We start from the raw sequence: 22,793 nt of genomic DNA on the forward strand, positions 1-22,793 counted from the left end.
TGTGTAGCCAGCAGCCAGCGTGAGTGGCCAGCAGCTGCAATGAGTGGCCATCCAGAAGCCGGTGACTGATCTACCTCACCTGGGAAGAGCGCAATGATGGTGCCAACTTGGGCCAGTGAAGCAACGTCCTCCACAACTAGACTGAAGAACAAAAGGACAGAAAGTTGTCTGTTCCCATTCCCCCAATTCCCCAGCACTGTTCCCTTCCCCCCAATTCCCCCAAAAAATCTTTAAACAAACAAACAAAAAAAAGGCTCACTTCAGCTTTGTTGTGGAGAATACATTGAAGTAGAGCACATGTAGAAGTAGGAAGATCCATTGAAATACAACAGTTCAGGCAAAAGATAAGGCAATTTCAAGTAGAGATGAAGCTGGTGACATTCTGGGTATATTTCACATTTCCCTACCAGAGCTGACAGAATTTTCCAACAATGATGATTGATGTACATTATGGGGGAAAAAAATAAGAGGAATCAAGGATGATTTCCAGGCTTGATCTGAGAAACTGGAAGAATGAAATATCCATGTATTGACAGAGGGAAGACAGTGGGAGGAGTAGTTTAGATGGGGGGCAGTATTCAAGAATGTGTTTTGGGGCATGCGGAATTTGGGATGCCACTTAAATACTGAAGTGGTGATCCTAAGTCGGCAGCTGGAAATATGAGTCCACAGCTAAGGGAAGATCTCAGGCTGGAGATCGAAGCTGCCAATCGGTGGTTCCAAAGGCCAAGGACTGGATGTGTTCAGAGCTGTACTCACCTGGGAGCAGAAGAGGTGTGATGAGTCAGTGCTGGAGGCAGGCCCATCGAAGCAGAAAGGGACGCGGCTGTCAGCAAGGTAGGACAAGAACCACGAGAGAGGAGCCTCTCAGAGGCCAAATGGATGAATGGTTGCAGAAAGATGGAGTGCCCCATTATATAAAGGACAAATGATTGGCCAAGGGAGACAGGAATTTCAAGCCTAGAAGTGACCATTGATTAGATTTAGCGATATGGAAGTCGTGGATTGTCTCTTTTTTCTGTAGAGATCGACACTTGAATACTGCTAGACCAAGCTCAAGAGAGAATGGGATGAGTGAAAATGCATTTCAAAGATTTTTATTGTAATAAAACGCTAGAGAAACGGGGTGGCTCTGGCTGAGTATCAAGATGATGATTTTGAAGGTCGAAGGCGTTATATAGAGCATGCCCATTTGCTGATGGGGGCGATGCAGGAGTGAGGTAGAAATTGATTAACAGGAGATAAGACAGTCATATCCAGGGTTCTGAATAACGTCCATGTTATTTTGGTGTCACGACGACAGAAACGCCTTTTCTGCATTTTGTGACCATGTGACAGAATGACAGTGTCCTGTTCTGTTCTATTTGAATGGTAGGTATGACTGCTTCGGTGTGTATTTCCATTATCAGTAGAATGCATTTCTCAAGCATATATGTGCAAATAATGTTACCAGTAGTCATCTGAATCAGAAGTATAGATAGCAAGCCTCTGTAGAGACAGAAATATTGCCCAAAACGCTGAACGTATTTTTAAAAAATCAAAACATAGTTTTCTATTCTGTAAAAATATCTATAAAGAACTTCAAGGTTTTGCATACTCTGGAGTAGAGCTGTCCAGTAGAAATATAATTCAAGCAACATCTACAATTTAATGTCACTTAAAAAGTTTAAATATAAATGTGAAATTAATTTTAATACCATTTTACTGAACTCAGCTTATTAAAAATGTTATTCTACAATGTCATCAACAAAAAATTATTAATGAGCTCTTTTACATTTTTATTTTTCATACTGCACCAAATTTACACTTAGAGTACATCTCAATTCAGACCAGCCTCACTTCAAGAGATCATAAGCTCCACCTGACTAGTGACTAGCATAGTGGACAGTACAGGCTGTAGTATTCCCAAATATAAACAATTACATAGTGGTCTCATAGCACCCATAGATCATATTTAAGGCATTTGATTTATCTCCTTGTAGTAAATGAAGATATGTTTCTGAGTGACCTTCCCAAGGACCAGATTTACCCCAAGTTTTCTGGTTCTGAACTCAGAATTCTCTGGCTTTCCCTGCACCATTCTGATGTTGTTATATCGATATCTTTATGTTATATTGTTACTGAGAAGTATGAAAAATACGTGACCTGTGGAAATAAATGGTACCAATATGTTCTCTCCTTGCTGTCATTTGAGAAAACCTAATTGGTGTGAAGGAGGCAATGATGAAACCCAATTCTAGGAATCCACACATTTCATAGTATTTTTTTGTTTGTTTCTTTTCTTTTCTTTAAATAAACTAAATGAAAGACACAAATCTGGGAAAGCATAGGGAAGAAAAGGTAAAATACAGTTTTGGAGGAAGACTTAAAACTGTGGCATTATAAGGATTGCTTGGGAACGAGTTGGAAAGAAAATATTTATACAATTGGGAGGGTACATAAAAACAAAGCAAGCTTTCAGAAGCGTATGAGTTTAATCTGGTCTTCAGCCTTTTGCAGTTTTCATTGCACATGTCTTACATTTTCTATTTTAGGGACTGGAAAGCCAGATATTTAGAGAAATATAAACACTAGCTATTCACACTGCCTGTTTTTTTGTTTGTGTTTTCTGACATTTTCAATCCAATTCCTTTACTAAGGAAATAAAACACTCTGCCTTCAATAGAAACAAAGAGATGAAAACTGATTCCAGATCAATTAGCAATTGTGTTAAGAATTCTGCTTTATATAGTTAAATTGCTTTTCTCTTCTGTGTTATTCTCTCTTTTGCCAAACCCAGAAATATCAACGCTTCAAAAGATGATTGGAGATGGTGGGAGACTCTATGTCTAAACAAATTACTAACACATTTTGTCTAACATGGAGAAAGTATGGACAGGGAAAAAGTTCCGACATGTACAGTAACTGATCATCAAATCAAAATCTAACATTTACATTTTTAAATATTTCATGTCTTTTAAGATTGCAAAACTTTATAAATGAGATTTTCCCAGTGAAATCAAGATTTTGGATCTCATTATTATAAGAAATAGCTTACGCATTGCATAACCGCCATATGTGTTTTTCTGGGGAAAGTATTCTCCTCCAAATAATATATCTGAAAATAATTGTTTTATTTTACATTAAAATTGAAAAAAAGAATTAAATATATGATTTATATTATTTTAATCTTAGTAGAGTCCTTAGAAATGTAACAAGACTATAAATCTAATGCCAGTGACTAAGATAAGAAGTCATCAACATATTATTAGCTGCAGTTCTGATAATTTGTGGTGACATGTATGTATATATTAATATTTCTTCTTATGTTACATAATCTAAGAATGTTCAGTTTTGAGCAATTCTACTGTTCTTCTTTTGATTTTTCTATATTATTTTATCTCAGGTTTTCTGAATATTTAAGTGTTCCTTAGCAAGAGAAAATAATTGATTCAATATCCTTATAGTATTTTAAATGAATATAGTACTATAAATAAATATAGTTTTAATTATACACAAAATCAATTTTGCATGTTCCTTTTATATTTTTTCCATTCATGTTATAAGAGGTACCAGGTTCTTTCTGAAACTGACGCTATTTCTATTAAGAGGTAGGTAGCCTTGTGATTTCAAAGTAGATTAATCATGTATTTTAAGAAAACACATTATTATGAAACTTGGGTAGGTCCATATGCACTAATAATTTTATTTGCTCAACGTCATCTGTAATCCCATGTTTAAAGGCATATAACACAAGGACTAAATGTGACCTGCGGTAATTTGCGGTATTCAAGGACTAAAATGAAGCCGTGCAGTATTGTACTTTGAACACGGTGCCATGGGTGGGTGGGAGCAGCTGGATTTCTGTTTAAAATATTTTTGAGAACTTTTAGAAAGTTCAGTTCACTCTCAGTCCAGAGGTTTTTCATAAAGGATGAAGAGTTGAACATGTGTAAATATTTATATTTGGGAGATTAATCAGGAATATGTGCTTAAACTCCAAAAATGGGGTTAGTTTTGTGTTATACTTTATGCAGTTCTATTACTTCCAGTTCTTCCAACATGTTCAAAATAATGTATTTTGATGCTTTCATGACAAAATCTTTGTTCCAGTGAACAACAGGAAAGCATCTAGATAATTTTCTACAAGTGAATCTTTGGAGAAAAAGAAATAATACATTTGAATTTCTGTGAGTCAGATTTCACTTGCAATCAGTATAAAGCCCCACGAAGGCAGACGTTTAAATCTATTTATTTACCGGTGCACCTTCAACCACAGAACAGTGGCCTGGCACATAGAAGAAATTCAATAAATGTTTGCTGAACGAATATTCAAGGCTCAAAAACTAAGAGATGTTTATTCTTATTCTACTTTAGCAACATGAAGAAACGAGTAGGCCTTATTGTGTATGCATGTGTATGCTTTTAATAAAACGGTCATCAAAATAGATTGTTTTACATGCTTTTGCTGGTTTGTGTGTCTTTTATTTTAACTTTGTTTCATGAGTTGCTGAAATGATTTCAAAACCGTAAACTGGATGAAAACAGAAGTAGAGACAAATGGAAATATACATTTTTGAAAATTACTATTGTAAAACTAACTAATGAAAGAGGCCAGTAGACTGAGGTGGCTCTAATGCCATGACAGCCTAGGTAAGCACACCACAATCTCAGCCTAGAAATAGCTCAGGTAACGAATTCGGAAAGCTAAGGACGACCACTCACAAACAGCCAGTTAGGCGTTAAGCTCTAGCCGATCAAGCATGTCCTTGCTTTGCTTCCATCTTTTCTCTGTGAAAGTCTGTCCCAAGCTCCTGGGGGTGAGTGCTCCTGGCCACTTCTGGGTTGGCACTGGCTGACTGGATTGGATTCTTGCTCAAATACACTCTTACAAGTGTTCATACGCCTCAGTTTATCTTTTAATACAGTATGTTTACCACTACTTGCTTTTGATTATGTGTATTTAGTTTTTATAATAATTTTTCAGTCAACTTTAGAGCTACAGGGAGATATGCAAGACTGTTCATCTTTGAATAGGGTGCATTCTGTACGAGGGACGTTTGGTTTAAAGAAAAATGCAAAAAGTAAACAAAAAAACTAATAGAACCGAAAATTTGGAATGAGATAGTGAGCAGTGTTTTTCAGATGGATTTGATTCTTATCTTTTTTTTTTTTAACCAAGAAAGTTATTTGTAAACCTCAATGAAGAAATTTCATAAATGGACAATTATTTGCATAAATGGATTCAGCAGGTGATAAAGTCCTGTTCAGATGTAGCTATGCATCACACATATGACTTCTAGCTAATTAAAATGAAAATGCAACCAGAAAAAAACCTAAAGTAATTTGTTTTGCAGTTGTATATTGTCATTAGAAAAAATATCCCCACATCTGCCTTAATCTAGAAATAAAATCTCTGTTGTTCGTGTGTCTTAATGCTTCCTGAACTCAAGATATTCTCTGGATATTTGTAAATATAGTGATTTTTTTTAAAAGAAAGACTATCTTTTGAATAATTTTCTTAATTAGGAAGACTAAATATAAAACCATGTATACCGAGTAGCTTCCATGGAAACTTTCAAGAGAACAGTTTCCTGTTGTGTCAAAACAATGGAAACTTTAAAAAAGGGAGCAATTTAGGCCGGCAGAGGAGGTTTTAAGAAATAGGGAGTTTTGGAAAGGATAGCCAAGTTGATTAAGTGATTGAAAGCTAGAAGGCTTTCTGGAAGGCCTGAGTGTGGACAGACGGCAGAGATGGCAGGTGATGATTTTGGGGGGGTTCATAAAGCATGAAGGAGAGGATCTGTCACAGGTCGGGAGAGAAGTGGAGTTAAAAGTGAATGGCTGCAGGAGACGAGTGTTAGACTGAGTTTGGACTTAACGCACCGAGTATGTTATGTTCACTTAAATGGGAAAATGATTCAGTCACCAAATGCAGGCAACTTTGAAGTTATCCATATTGGAAATGAATGTAAGATTCTCCTACTGACACTAATGAGGTAAAACTCCCATGAGGTAGAAGCATAAATATACTTACAGTGCTAGATTTTCATCATTACGTGACCAGTGCTTAATCTTTTCTTTTTTAAAATACTCTATTGTTGAACATAAGGAAATTGGAAAAGCTGTAAGTCATGGTTGGGTTTACAGAATAGAAAATCAGCTTCTCATTTTTCCATTAAGAGGTTTCAGTATTTTAATGAGAAAATCTATTTTAATACATTTATTAAAAATATATGAAAAATCCACATTACATTAAAATGTCAAGTGGCCTGTTTTCTACTTTAGGAACAAAGTGTTAAATTTAAGAACTGTATTTTTGTGACAAAAATCTAAACGTGAAAGCTTTTTTTCAGAAGAAATTTTCTTTTTAGTTCCTATATGCTTTATAATTGTTTAGAAACTGGCTGTACGTGACCACTGGATTATGGAAGTTATAAAGAGTAGAAAACAACTTTCATGTGGTGGTTTAGTTTACATGATAGAAAAGGAAAGTATTTTTAAAAGCATAATAATGAATTTGAATAGCCTCTCTATGTGTTAGCATTAAATATCTTTAGAAAGTAAAGTTATGCCTTTCAGATGTTGAGTACAAGTTGAGTAGGTTGATGTTCTGACAAAATCGAGAGGAAGAAAAAGAAATAAACTCTAATGAATATTCAAGAATTTTCTATTTAAAATAGGAAATACACGTGTGTTAGTTCAAGCTGGTACTTCTACTATCTTTCATAGAAGAATGATTCCTTCTGAAGGATTCACGCAGAGGAATAGAGTATTGTCACCCAAAGGAAGGTGAATTATTTTGGTAATTCAAGACTAGATTCTCAGCTAGAATCAAAGGTGAGCTGCCCAGGTGTCCAAGCAGAGGGAACTTGTAGAGGCAAAAACGGACAGGAGAGGAGGCCGGTGGATAAGGCTAGTGCAGCTGCAGTAAGGACTGTGAATTAGTCCTAAGAATAATCCAAAAGCAATTGGAAGCGTTTCAGCGAAGACAAAATAAATAAATAAATAAATAAATAACACACACACACACACACACACACACACATATATATATATATATATACACACAAAATTCCTTCAGTTGTTGAGAGGTCAACAGTATCGGAATGGAGAACAGTGAAAATCTGTTTCAGAAATCTAAGAGTGAGCTGACCTCACCTGGACTAAGGTGGCTGAGATGGAGAAAAGTGAGCAGAGATAAAAACTTCTCTGAGAGTAAAACGAACATTTTGGTAATTGATTGGAGGATGAAGAATGAATAAGGGAAGTCTACATTTATGTCTACACAAATCGAAAGGATGATGGTGAATTGTATTAATAGGAAAACAACAATGGAAGAAAGCTATTAACCTATAGCATGAGAAATGGAAAGGGTTCTCCCTAAAATACTGGAAGCAGCAAAATGCATGCTTTCTGTTTCCACATAAACACACACATCCACATACACAGATACAGCTTTCACTTCCAGCAAGCCCGAGGATTCCAAATTAATGAAATCAGATGAATTTGTTATGGCCCAGTGGACATTCATAAACATAATTTCATGCATATGAATTTGGGGAGTTGTCAACTCTTTTAATTGAATGGTAATTTTAGTTCCCTCTGGATTCATTAATTGAGTGTCTTCTATATTCTAGTTACTGTGAGGACAGAGATATAAATAGGATGCGAGTTCTGCCCCTAAGAAGCTCATCGACTGGTGGTAGAAACAGGTATATTAAGATGATGAGGTTGTGTCCTAAATACAGAATAAAGGAATAAACCAGAGCTTGAGGCCACAGGTGAGAGAGGAACAAACTGATGGGGACGCTGAGTGTAGACTACTCATAATTCCCCACCTTCCATCCCCGTTACACCTGCATATGCACCCAGAAAAATGAACAAACGGAACTCTATTTCGGTTTTCACATAGCTGCGGCACCAACATACTTTCATAGGCCCGGGATCTGTGTCTTTTAATCTAGCCTGTGTACCTCATATACTTTTAAGTGCAAACTAAGAGTTGGTGACAGGACGAGAGCAGAATGCTAGAGAGGCTTGCCTCTGGATGGCCTCTGAAATGTGCATCCTATTTGGACAGGAACCAAGGAAAAAGTAGTGTGAGTTGTTTGCTTCGGTTTATCATTTCACTGTTTCCATAGCTTCAGATCGTTTGAAAGTAGGATAGTTTATATTCCTGTACCTCGATCTTTGTTTTCTCTTTAAGTGCTTTGCTTTCTGAATTTTATTAATCTCCTTTTCCCTCGATTTCATTTTAGCAGATATTTCATTGCCCAATGGAGACATAGAAAATAGAATAAATTGTTCCAAGAGCTGATTCTTGGGATAATGGCCTCTAGGTCAGTAAAGATTTGGTACTAGTAAAATAATTAGAAATGTGTGAATATTGTTTTATAATGTGTATTTTAATTTCAGCCACAGATTCATGATGTACAGAAAGGGAATTTTATGTAGTGAAAGGAATCAGTCATAAAATAATAGCTACCATTTATTGAATGCTGACCTTGTGCCTGGATTTTTATTTATATTGTAGCATTGCGTTCTCGAAGCAAACTCATACAGTGGGTATTATCATGCCAGGTTTATTGTTAAAACAGAGTCTGGGAAAAATGAACTTCTCCAAGGTCTCACACCTGGTCAGAAGGTAAATCAAATCCGTTTTCTCTATATACTTTTTCCTGTTTCTCTCTCACTTTGTGGGGCAACAAAAAAAATTACAGAAATGTTCTTTGAAGAGCTATTAGCTATTCTAAAATCAGTAATAATGACTCAAAGCAGCAGTAAATAGAGAAAGGATTAGTTGGTCTGACTTTAATGTATAATAAAATGGGAAAGAAAATGTTTTCGTATTCAAGTTAACTTCTGGTATGATTAACAAGATGTGCTTGTTTTTTTAACACTATGGGGGGAAAAAAAGGCTCAGAATTGCATTTAAGCCAGAACAGTCCCCAAGGTAATCAGAACATTTACTCCTTTGCTGTATAGAAAAAAAATTCTGTTATTTTAAATTTCTTTTACTAGTAGGTTTAATCTGCTGTTATAAAATGTTTACATGTGTTTTTCTATTTTTTACTTCAGTTTATCATTATTTTTATAAAATGCTTAATTGACTTATGATTATATATGTCTGAGAATTCTTTTGACTTGAAATGGAACGAACAATCTTAAAGCATAAAAGCAATTTGAATATGGGTTTGTTTTCTAGATTTTATGCAACAGAGCTCAGTGGGAGACTGGGGACTCTGAGGTCAGATCTTATGTGCTGCCAAAGATTGTTAGAAATTTAAAAGTAGATCTGGCTTTCATAAACAAAATGAACAAGCGGAACTCAACATTTAAATTTTAGCCTTCTTCCAAAATATTAGTTACTTGCTTTTTCACATTTTCCATTTTAATTTTAGCATTTGAATAGCAAAATAATTGTCTTGATTCTATTCTTATGTGTCCTAAATTTTTGAAAATGGAAATAAATATATTCAAAGATGATGGGGGAAGTGGTTGGGTTAGGTTTTTTTTTTTCCCCCAAGACCAATTGCTTTTGTGTTTTTAATGCTCATTATTTTGAAGGCTCAGAGAATTTTGCTGGTTATCTATTCAAATTAAACATTTTTATAAAGGCAAGAAAGATAACTGTGTTTATCTTTTCAAGCAGGTGACCGAGTGTGTTTGTGTGTGTGTGTGTGTGGGGGGGGTACAAACAGGACAATTGATGGCTTGTCATAAGACTTGTCAAGGGCTTTCCAAACCATTTGTTTGCTGAGACTCATGCCTTCATTTCTGTTAAGAGATGTGTAGTTGACAATGAAATTCTGATAATCTGAAGGTAATTGTTTCAATGAGCATTCATTTCATAAGACAAGGAAACATCTGGAGAATTTAACCTGGGTGGTTAGAAACTAAAGGAGGGTTCAGCCAGTGCTTCATGATATGTTCCCTTGTATTAAAGAGACATGATTAGAGGGGGAAAAACAAGCTAAAGTTTTAAATATAGGTCATATGTACAAATTTCATCAAATGTTTTATTGGAATTAAACACAGTAAATTCACTGAAAATTTTTTTATTGTATGCTTATTTAAAATCTCCTTAATAGACCACACTATTGCACTCCAACTAATTGGGAAACACCGAGTTCAAGGAAGTACCATTGTTTCAAGGAACCTATCTCCTTTCAAGGGTAGCTGATGGATGTACAGCTTGCCAAGGACTCTGAACTCCATGAACGTGTAACCACAGCCCATGTTACCATGTTCTTCCCCCCCTCAAGTGACTGGAAAGTTCTCACTCGCACAGTAATACTTTTTTCTCAGCCACCGAGCAGAAGGACCTTCCCCCACTCCTATGCTACCCCTGAGCGCTGTACTTCCATTAGAGCAAACGTTACTATATTGGGATCATATTCTCCTTATCATGTCTATTCTCCTGCCTAATCTGGAAGCTACTTGACAGCCAGAAATCTGGGTAGACACAGTATTTGTAAGGACAGCACTTGGCAACTGGCTGCTGTCTGAATATCTAAATGATGGGTTTCCACTTTCATGGCTTCCTGTAAAGTGAACCAACTATGGTTAATTATGGTTAATGCTTGCTCTTCTGTTTGGAAATCCTGGCTAAATGCAAGGTAATGAGAGATGCTTCACAGTTAATGTCCAGGAGCTTTATTATTTGGTCTTACACTTTTAGATAAGTGCTCTGTTTGGATGTGATTTTTTTTATATGGTGTGATGTAGCAATTAGTTCCATATGGACATATGGTTGAGCCAACACCTGTTGTTGAAAAACGAAAAATAGTTTCCCATACTGAACTGGCTTCAATCAGTTACCACAGAGGGGTGGGCTGTATTTGGACTGTATTCTTTTCCATTAGTCTCTCCTTGTGCCAATATTTCATGGTCTTAATTCTTGTAGCTTCATTTTTATATCCAGTCATATAATTCCTCTAACTTTTTTCTTCCTTAACATTTTGTTGGTTATTTTTGACTCTTGGCATTTCTCAATGAAGACTAGAATCAATTTAGCAATTTCCACAAAATAAGCCTTCTGAGGTTTTGACTGGGATTGCTTTGTCAATCTGGGTAAATGTGGATGTGTCATCTTTACAATTTTGAGCTTTCCAATTGATAAACATGATATATCCCTGTATTTATTTATTCTTTAGTTTCCATAACATATGGTAGTTTTAGAACATAAGTTTACCCATCTTCTGTAATATTCCTAACTATTTTGATGGGTTTGATGTATAAAATGGTGTTGTTTTTAGAATTTGATATTTGAGATGTATTTTTTCTAGGATATAGAAATACACATTATCGTGTGCATAGACTTTACATCTAGTAAACTTATTAAACTTCACTTGTTCGAATAGTTTGTGGATTGATTTGAATTTTCTACTTACACAATCATATTGTAGGAAAATGTGTGCTTTACTTCTTCCTTCCTATTCCTATTGAAATTAATTTTCTTTTTTACTGGCTAAGATTCTTCTCTTGTATAATACTGAGCAATAGTAGTATTAGCAGATACCCATTTCTCATTTCTGATTTTGGGGGGAAATCTTTCCATAATTCACCATTAAGGATTATTACTTTAGGTTGTCTGAAAATAATTGTTATCATATCTTGTATTTTCCTTCTATTTTTTTGTTTGCTATGCTTTTTAATCATAAATTGAATTTTATCAAATGCATTTTATTTATCTATTGAGAGTTTTCTTCTTTATTTTGTCAATATGTTTATTGAGCTGTGATGATTGATAATCAGATGCTAAACCAATTTTATATTCCTGGAATATACTCAAGCTCTTTGTGATCTGTTAATCTTTTATCACTAGGTTTTTCTTTCTAATGTTTCTGTTCCAGTTTTTATGTCTATGTTAGTGGAAAATATTTGTCCTAAAGTTCTTGTCAAATCTTGGTATCAAGGTTGTTTTGACCACATAAAATGAGTTAGGGTGTGTTCACTCACTTTATCTGGAAAAGTTTATGAATAATTGCTATGATTTCCTCATATGAAATTATTGTATTTATAAATTCTTTAAAAATAATCTTTGCTGGATTTAAAAGACTTTTGTCTTAAATATCTCTCACTCATTCATTTATTCATTCATTCAACAACAAATATTTACTTAATATTTGCTACTTGGTTGATGAAACTGAAGAACTTAGAGATTTTTATGCCATTTCTGTGTTGAAAATAAGCACTACTGAACTTAAATAAGGGGCTGTTGAATAGAAAGCTTTTCCCATATTGTTGTACTTTACATTCAAAAATGGAAAAAAATCTTAATAATCAGTAGGCACTGTCTACTTTTCCAAAAGCAAAACAGTATGTTGCACTTTAATTGTAAAAAAAAAATACTTTTCAATAAATTAATGTATTAGAATATCAAAATGTAAAAATGATCATGCCCATTTTTACTTATCACTAGAGAGGAAAATCATATATATTGACTTAAATGTACTGTAGAGTACAGCAGCTTCAAATCTTTTGTAATTATAGGTAGTCATGTGCTCTTGAGATATCTTTTAGGGCAGTGAATCTATACCCTATTCTCATTTTCTAATTTTAATTCGATAAAGGCATTGTTGCATGTCAATTTCTATTTCCTGTTCCGATTACTTTTTCAAAGGGCCAAAACATACAAATGGAAACCCAGGATATTTCTCCCTTGTTGGTCTTTGATTTCCTAAATATCAACAGAGACTAAAAATGAATTTTTATGACAATTCACATTTTTTTGTGTGAAACTGCAGTCTTTTTAGCTATTTTAAAGTAATCTGTAAAGAAACTTTTCTGTGTTGTCAAACTACTAGAAACATTTTAGAGGAGTGGTTAATAAACTGAATCTGCCTATAGACTCTAAAGTTGTATGTGGATTTCAAATAGTTTAAGTATAATGGACAATAACGAATGAAAGGTAATTTTGTTCATCGTGGCTGTCACCCTGATTACATAACTCATGAGCTTGGTTTGGATGATTTTCTCCCTTTTTGGGTTAGTTACACAATGTTCTTCCTATAAACTAATGGCACGGGGTCTATCTCTTGTTGTGATGACTTTTGAAAAGACAAGTCCCATTTTTGTCCATGTCAACATATCTAATTTAAACAAGAAATATAATATTTCTTATATTCACCCCCTTGAATACAATATATTTTTAGTGCCATGGACCCTTTACAATTTGACATTATCTGAAGAAACCATAAAATGAATTTACTCTTAATCCTATGATTGGCATTTGGATTGAGATTTACTGGTTCCTATTCCCTCGTTAATTAAACTTGCCATTGAGCCTGACTTTAATTGGTAAATGTTAACATTTTATTTCTTCGGTACACATACTTTTGGGTAAGGTTACACAAAATTGAGATGGATGGCGATACTTGATCATTTGAGAAAGTGATTTTGGTAGTCGTGTTTTGTCTTTCCATATTGATGCATAACCAATTATGCCAAAATGTAGTGGGTTAAAACAGCACCTTCTTGTGTCAGAGTTTCTCAGGGTAGGAATCAGGGGTGGCTTAGCTGAGTCCTCTGGCCACAGGCCTCTCACAGGGCTGCAAGTAAAGTGTCAGCCAGGGCTGCCGTGGGCTTCAGGCTCCGCTTGGGGCGGTCTACTTCCCAGCTCCCTCAGGTGCTCATGGGCAGGATTTAACTTCTCAGGAGCTGTTGGTCACAGGCTTCCCTCAGTTCCTTGCCACATGAGCCTCCCTAGAGGAAAGCTCATGACATGGCTCTTGATTTCATCAGAGTGACCAAGAGAGGGCTCAATAGAGAGAGTGCTAGCAAGATGATAGTCTCATTCTTTCATAACCTAATTTCAGTCACTTTTGCAATCTGAGAGTTTTGAGGTTGATACAAAAAAAAAATCGTTGAAAAGGCAACGGACTTGAGCATAAAAATGCCCTAATTTGCTGCTAAATTTTTCAATTTCCCCTGCTTTTAGGTACCCACACACTATGAAGTACTTACTAGTCAAAGGCATAATCATTTGAAAAAGTTTGCTATGGTTTAGGTGCACACGGATAGGTCAAAATATGAGAGAATTACTGTTTTAAAATATATCTTTCTTATTTTGCAGTTTTTTCTTGATTTCTCACTTTTCCTGGCTCCAGAATGCAAAAACAAATAAAAACCCCTCTACTCTCTAATATATAGATTCAATATTATTTATTACAAAAGTGCATAGTACACATTGACATTTTAATTGTTAGGGTGCAGATATTTTTAAATAGTAGTAGAGAGGTTCAGTTTACTCACTATTAGAATGGAAATCTCATTTGTCTTGGGGGTAGTTGAAGTCCCTGTTTAACTGTTCAAATGTTTTGTGTTACGGAAACTGCAAATGTGTTTCGTTAAATTCTTTACCCTTAAGGTTTAGACTCAAAAGTAATTTAAAGGAAACTCCATCCATATGTTTATAATTTAATATGTTAGGCTGTTTTTTAAATTTTCTATATTTGATGTGCAAGAACTCTCTTGAGCTGCTTCTTTCAGGGATTGTTTAGCGAGATTAGACTAAGTGACAAACCAAAAATTTCAGTTTGGAATTCAACATACGTCATTGATGGATAGATTCTGCCCAAAATCAATAATTTTTCATTTTGGATCTACATGCCACAAATACAGACTTGGAGATGACTCAGTGGCATTGAAGGACATTGAAAATAATCCTGGTTAATGTTAACTCAGAGTCAACATTTTCTTCTTAAATTTTACTTTATTTGGGAAAAACTGTTAGCATTTTTGGTAAATCTATAAAATTTCTTTATCTTACTATTTAATACTTAATGAGAGTAAATGTTCAAGGAACTATTTCAACCACACAACTTCATCTACACCAGATCTGTCAAACAATATTTAAATCTCTAGTCTTTTAATTTCTAGGTCCTGTTCTTTTTGATCATAGCATAAATCATGCTTGGTAAGCATGCATGATTTGGATGTAAAAATATAATCTTAATGAATAACAGTGATTATTAATTTATGGTTTGCAGTAAAATGAACACTTATTGAGACCTTCATAATCTATGAGACACTTTATATTTTTTGAACCTAAAAGAAGACTTTATAAGCATGTGACGTGAACCTTTGAAACAATGGCACATAGACGTTCACATCCAAAGTACATTAAATGTAACTATGATTTTCCCTTAAGTCTTTGTTTGTTCCTGTATAATTGTGGTGAAAATGGATCAAACCGAAAAGTGATTTGACACAGGGGAATTATTTTCTCCAAGTACTGCTGTCATTCTTATATATATACAAAAGTTTTTCTCAATCTGCTAAGTAATAATATTAAAATCATATACAACTAGGCTAAAAAATATATGTGTGTACTGTGTGTGTATGTATACATTATGTATACACACACATATATATGTGCATATACATACATAGGTATACGTGTGTGGTATATATTTTTTGAGGTGGCCTGGGAAAGGCATTTTAAGGATACTGAAACCTAATTCCTTAATGTCCCTCTTTTGAACAAGTAGTTTACGTTCATGGAGGAGAGCTGGGTTCCAAACGAGTATCCTTTTCTGAGGCCCAGTGTGTGAGAACAGGGCGTGGAGCATTGGTGCCACCACCTTCTTCTTCGCCCAGTTTCCTGGCCTTGAGCGTTCTCTTTTATAGAAGCACAAGTTCTGTAGCCTTCTGGATGGTGTTAGGGGTTGAAACTAATTCTTTACCTCAGCCCTCACTCTTCCTGAGTTAAGCGGCCAGGAGACCACACACTTTGCTGGGTGTTTGGGTCAGGATTCTGGCATTTATGCTGAACATTTGTGGAAGAAACATTTGGGTAAAGTGGTCATAGCTCTGAATTTGGAGATGAAAGATCTGACTTAAGCCCTGTTTCTGCCACTGATCAGGTTTTCTGACGTTTGTTCAGGCCTGCATAGCTACCTAACAGAGCTTCTATAAGCATCATGCAAAAGGTACATTGAAAGTGTCTTTATTATAGATATATCATGCATTTGTGAAGGGTTATCACATCTGGAGGTCGACGCTTAAAATTCTACTGTTAGCGTTTTACCCTCTTAGTTTAAACCTACAATGCCTCTTAAAATTTAAATACTCAGAGCAGGAGAACTCATTGAAAGCTAAGGATCTGAGGAAAGAGCACGCTACCCCCGAGGTCCGAAGGTGGGAATGAACCTGTGGAAGTTCATCAGGACTGGAGCAGAAGGGAAGGTCATCGAAGGGATGGGATGGTACGGATCAAGGTCAGGGAGAGAGGCTAGTGGCAGTCCATGTGAAACAGACAGTAGTTAAACATTTTAATGTTACTCTAACTGTAATAGGGAGGCGTTGATATGTTTTAATTAGAGAATTATGTAATTTTATTAAAACATTTAAAAAGGTGCTTTGGCTGCTGCATACCAGGTAGACAGAGAGAGAATTATTAGTAGGTATTTCAATCGCAGTGATGTTGACAGCTGGGGTGGCTGTTTCTACAGGAGAGAGGCAGTGGAGGTGGAAAGAAGCAGGTGGATCTTGGAAATAATTCGAAGGAATGAGATGATGGCACCTGCTGACTAGAGTGGGTCAGAGGGAAACTGGGCTTTTGACTTGAGTGTTAGATGGATGGTTATTTGCTGTAACGTTAACAATGGAAAAATACAATTGCAAAGGGCTGGGGATGAAAAGTTAAATGTGGTCAATTTGGTTGAAGTTGAGGTGGAATTCCTATCAGACATCCAAATGGAGAGAGGGACAAACTACCACACTATGTGAGTCGAGAGCTCAGGAAGGATTAAAGGACTGGAGATGCGAACTTGGCAGTCTGTGGCAAAGACATTCTACTTAGTGTCATTAAGCCTCTGAACCTCCGAATTTGAGACGAGCAGGAGGCAGCCGAATAATTGGAAGAGTGTGGTGATGGGGAAAACAAACATGTTTAAAGGGCAAAGGATTTTCAACTCTTTTTTTAATTATTATTTTTTTTATTAGCTGAGCCATCCTGCCACCTGTTGGCAGCTCAGTGGCAGCTCAGCTCCGGCCTGGCATCGAACCGGTGACCGTGTTGCTCAGAGCTCACACCCTTGAGCAAACTCTTAACCAACTGAGCCACTCGGCCGGCCCTAGGATTTTAAACTCTTTTGAATACATCTGAGGTCAAGTTAGGCAAGAATAAAAAATGAATATCTGGTTTGGCAATTCTGAAGTCATTCATGACCTTGGCAAGTGGGATTTCAGTGGAATGGAGTGTACAGATTTCCAGTGAAATGGGTGGAGGAGAGAATGGGATGTGAGGAAATGAACGCAGTAAAAATAAACAACACGTTAGATAAATTGTCTCTTTTGTCATGGAGTGGAGAAATGGAGCAATACTTGGTGGGGAAGGTGGGAATGACACGGTTGGCGTGCTGAAGGGAATGATCCTAGAGAGAGGGAAAATTCACACGATACCCTTGAAAGAACCTTTTTACAAAGCTATTAATATCCCCATTTCATAGATGATAAAACTTTTTCACATAGTTTAATTACATCCCTCAGGTCACAAGATGGTAAATGACAAAGCAAGAATGTGAACTCATATCTGTGCGGTTTCAAAGTCCAGTGTCACTATATCACCTGTTGTAGGCTGAACACTAACCCCCGAGAGATGCTCACATCCTAATCTCTGAATCTGTAATATGTTCCCTTATATGGTAAAAGAGATTTTGCAGGTGTGATTAAGCCAAGCGTTTTGAGATGGGAGAGGATCCTGGGTTACCCAGGTGGGCCCACTGTCATCAGAGGGGTCCTTATAAATGATGACAGGAAGATCAGTGTGGGAGGTAGGATATGTGGTGATGGGAGAAAGGGTTGGCATGATGTGATGAAGGGGCCTTGAGCCAAGGAATGCAGGTGGTCTTTAGAAGCTCAAAGGGGCCAGAAAATGGATTTTCCCCTCGAAGCCTCTCAAAGAAACCAGCCCTGCCTACACCTTGGTTTTAGCCCAGAGAGATTTATTCTGAGCTTCTGAACTTCAGAAGTATTGGATAATAAATTTATTATTTTAAACCGTTAAGTTTGTAGTTATTTGCTACAGCAGTGATAGGAAACTAATATACCACCTTGACCATGTTAATTATTGGTAGGATGGTCTATTGCCCCTTAGCTTAGGTGAAATTGTTTTATGATGGCAGTATATAATAATTAGATTGAATAAATAAATTAAACACTAACTTCTACATTTAAAATATTACTTTACTTGACCATCAAGACAAGGATGACATTCTTACTCATACACAACTTCTTGGGGTATTTTTGAAACTTCTGACGATTCCTGTGGCAAATATTTTGGGTCCCAGGCTCTCAGTAGCCCTTGACAAAGAATACGAGTAGCTGCAAATCTAAAGGCTACCAAGTTGCCTCTTGAACTCTAGGGGCCATAGGCTTCTTAAATCTGATCTTTCTCATGTCCAGGAAAACACCTTTCTTACCCCCATCTTTTCTAGGTGTTCTCTATTGCATTTGATGAACCAGAAATCTTGTGATTTGGGCAGGTGGGCCTTTTATAGAGTTTTATTTGATCTGATTTATAATTCAAAAGGGTGAATTTTAATCTCTGCCACCAACATGGTCATAGCTCTTTACACTGATAATCAAATTCCAGATCATATATAACAAATAAAACTTAACAATGTCCTACACGCTTTACATGAATATTGCTCTGCTTCAGGAAGAAGTAGGTTGAATGAAGGAAGCATAGGTTTAGCTCACAAGAGTCTACATACATTGTAAACTGCTGCTTCTGATTCCAAGTTTTTCTTTTAGCTTTTTGATCGGTGATAGCTTTTAGCCAATTTGGATTATTAATGTTAAGAATGTACACCTGGGAAAATGAAACAGGCTCTAATTTTTTTGTTGTTGTTAAAAAATATTATAACTGCTTTTCAAAAGTAAATATGACAATCATTTGGGCTGTGTTATCCAAACTTAATGAGTAAGCCTGTGAAAAGTGTCCAGAGAGCTAAGGTACAGTAATTTGGAATCTTCATACATTCCATCAGATGGGTGTGAGAAAATATTACTGAATCTTACTGACATAAAAGGACTCTCTCTTGTTCAGTACAAAGTGTAACCACATCTGTGAAGAATTCTTTAAGAGCAACTGTGACTGGGGTAATATGGCTTAGGAATTCTGCTGAGGAAATGCATAGGAAAATTGGGATAGCTTGTGGTTTTGTTCACTGAAACTCTGAAATGAATATAAATATTGAAAAATGTTGATGAATTTAATATTAAATAAAATCTGTAATTTTAACAAATAGCTTTTAAAGAAAAGCATAATCCTTCTCTCTCACAACAACCTGGCTTGTGGTAGAACTGAGATAGGTATTGTTTCACAGGGAAATTTGCTCTCATTGTAAATTAAAGATAATTATAACTTTGACTTGTCTATGTGCTCCTCCTCTGGACTTTATATTAATTTATTTTTAACTAATATTTATGGGAACAGTGTAGAAAATGGTATTTATAGTCATATAGTAATGTAAATTCCAGATTCAGGGTCACCTGTCCAACTTTCCAATAAAATATGCACTCTATTTGCCACCTGGAATAGTAGCAAGGTTATCTTACATGAAAATAAGATTTGATGAGGCTCTTTAGTTCCACCACAGCTAATACTAATTTCATTTTTGGCTCAAGGTCTCAATGAATGTTTTGGCTTATTTATTTGGCATTATTAAGTTGGATTAGATTGCATGAGAACATTGCAATAGTTTGTGGTTTGTTCACTGAAACTTTGAAATAAACATAAATATTAAGCAATGCTAAGGAATTGAAGAAATGTCAGGCTTCCAAGCAAATAGATATTAAGTAACGTAGAGTATATGTATGTATATTTTTTTCTAAATCTACACATATATATATATATATATATATATATATATATGAAATATACTTGAGCTGTGAACTCAGATATTAGAAAAATACCCTTATATCTTAATATTTGTTTCCTGATGAGACACTTGAGGGATATATATATATATATATATATATATATATATATATGTATTTTTTTTAAGATTTTTATTGGGGAATTGGGGGGATGGGAACAGTGCTGGGGAATTGGGGGGAAGGGGAACAGACAAGTTGCTGCTGTTTTGTTCTTCAGTCTAGTTGTGGAGGACGTTGCTTCACCGGCCCAATTTGGCACCATCATTGCTCTCTTCCCGGGCGAGGCAGATCAGTCGCTGGCTTCTGGACGGCCGCTCACTGCGGCTGCTGGCCGCTCACGCTGGCTGCTGGCTACACACGGTAGCCCATGGCAACCCACTGCAGCAGGGGCTGCAGCCTACGCCATCGCCGGCGACTCACGGCAGCCCAGCTCCAGGTTGAGCTGTTGTTCAGCATCTTAGCTGTGGAGGGCAGTGTCACTGGCCCTCATATGTGGGATCCAAACCAGGGCCCTCTGGCATCCCAAGCGAGTTCTTAATCATCGCGCCACTCGGCCAGCCCTTGAGGGATATTTTTAGGCAGAATTTGCTTGAAACTTATTGCCACTCCCAAGATCTACACAAGAGTAGTTAAATTATGTTATATCCTCCAAAAAATTCTAGATTATCTGAACCTAAATTTGTACTTGGCAGGAAAAGCATTATAACAGCTTCAAGATGACCAGCCTGCCAGAAGAGAGAAATTTTATTTTTCCAAGGCTCATTACAAATTATACATTGGCACTTTATAAAATGGATTGTGGATTGTGGATTTTGGATCTTTCTTTATTCCTTTATTCCTATTCCAAAGAAGTATGATGAATCACTTTCTACCTCTGACCTCTAAGGTATTTTTTTTCTTCTTCAAAAGCACAGAAAACATTGCTATTGTATGCAAATGGTAGCAATACTATCAAGATATGATTTGGAGGTAGTATTCTGAAATAGTTTATTTTAAAAGAAATGAAGTTAATTTTTATCATTGAGCATTAGAACTGAGAAAAATATTTTTTCCCAAATGACGTTTTGCTGAAAATCTAGACTAAAGAAAAGACATTGCATTGATTTGAAACAGTGATACACGGCTTCAACTATATTAGGTAATGGTCAGAGGTTAAAGAGCTGGGAAGCCATGAAGAGGCAGCTAAAAAAGGCAGGGCTTATCATCGGAATTCCATGCTAATTTCTACATGATCAGATAGCACAATTTGTAATTTATTAATGACTCTTGACCAACAAATATATTTGTTTTTAAATGTTTACAATAATGCTTGTCTTATACTACAATGCTTTCGGGAAATGAAGTATCTAAGCTTTAAATAATTGGCAAGATGTACAAATTTAGTTTATATTATTTAGTTGCCTTCTTTGTGCAGGTATTTCCTACCTCTACATGACTCTAAAATCTCACATTCACATCAACAAATGTAGATGATAACTGTCCATATAACTTGCCAAAGCGTATGGATTTTTAAATGTGACACTTAACCGTGGACAACACTGGAACTATTTGGTCTGTCGGAAAAGTCATGATGCATTTTTGCAATGAACATAGAAAACATATGCCATGACGTTTCCGACAGCCCAATATATAGAAGTGAGGTCATGTAGTCATTCCTTGTAATCGTTTCACTTACCTCACGGTCACAACTGCAGTCCTCACTTTTACTAGTTCATGTTTTCTTGCAAAGCATTCCTAAAAATACATGATTTTTCTCTGCTTTAGACCCATACAAACTGCATGTTTTTCTACTAATCCTTTATGCATGCTTGACAGGCCCCGTTTTCAAATACAATATGATGTTTTACTTTCCTGAATATTAAAAACGAATCCCTTCTGTTCCCTCTTTTTATCAGAGTGTATGGTGTCATATCTGTGGTAACAGCTGTTCCTTAGCACTATGTTTTGAATTTGTATTAATCGATTTTCTCCTTGCTTATGGCTTTTATTAACATTATTGTACATGTATTAGAGGTCCTATACTTCTTAGGAAAAACAAAGATCTAAAAAGAGTTTCATTTAGAATTCATTTCCTATGGGTTAATGGAAAGCAATAACTATAAACAATAAAACAAAAATCCCTTTAGACCCTATTTTATTCTTCCCTGATAGTGTAACTTTTGCCAAAAATGCTTTTATTTCAGGCCCCCTTTATTCTTCAGATAATACAAAAGCCTCACTTCAGAGAGACTTCTGTAAATAAGCATATATTAATAGGTATGTGTTGAATTACAGTACACTGATTATTTCTCTCAAAGACAATTGAAATTGATGATTGTTCATTTGACTTATTGCTTTTGGTTAGTAACAAGATCCTAGGATAGCAGAAACCATGGCTATTTTGTTCACTATCACAGAGGAGGCCAAAGGTGGGTTTTCCGCTCAGATATCGGGCCTCTGAGGGATGGAGGAGAGTCAGGCATAGGTCGGACCAGCTCTGCCTGAAGGAGGCGAAGCTGGGGGCAGTGGGTGTGTGGAGAGACGGACAGTGCTACGGCTTAGCAGTCAGCTTGCATGAGGGACATTGCTGAGGTGAGGTTTGTGTGTGCAGCAGACCCTGCAGGGTGGTCCAAGCATGTGACATAGGGGCAGAATGGCAGAGAGGTGTTTGGAGGGACAGACAAGCCCCAGACCTAGCAGTTTCTATAGCTCTGATGTGGAGATTGAATTCAGTCAAAGCACAATGTCAGGGTCAGTTGACTAATTGTAGTGTGATTTATTGGCAGATAGTTGAGCATAAACATTTTTAAAATGGAAGTCTGCCAAATATAGTTATGAAATAATCTAAAAGATGATCTAGCTATAGTGAAAACACATATTTTGAAGCTGTAGATTTTTTTTTTTAAGCTGAGCATCCTGCCACCTGTTGGCAGCTCAGCGGC

At 36.1% G+C, this 22,793-nt stretch overlaps 1 protein-coding gene across 4 annotated transcripts in view; it reads left to right on the forward strand.

Annotated features, from left to right (window-relative positions):
* Positions 1 to 22,793, forward strand: part of CCDC102B (coiled-coil domain containing 102B) — a 139,899-nt gene that overhangs the window by 8,057 nt on the left and 109,049 nt on the right. Inside the window, exon 1 of one of the 4 annotated variants that reach the window (XM_019668898.1) lies at positions 20,740 to 20,758. The exons of the other annotated variants lie outside the window; for them this stretch is intronic. The gene's annotated coding sequence lies outside the window, so the exon portion shown is untranslated. Of the gene's footprint in view, positions 1 to 20,739; positions 20,759 to 22,793 lie in introns of those variants that run through there. 4 annotated transcript variants of the gene reach the window in all.

The sequence above is a fragment of the Hipposideros armiger genome, unplaced genomic scaffold (assembly GCF_001890085.2).
Source record: "Hipposideros armiger isolate ML-2016 unplaced genomic scaffold, ASM189008v1 scaffold_542, whole genome shotgun sequence".
Taxonomy (NCBI): domain Eukaryota; kingdom Metazoa; phylum Chordata; class Mammalia; order Chiroptera; family Hipposideridae; genus Hipposideros; species Hipposideros armiger.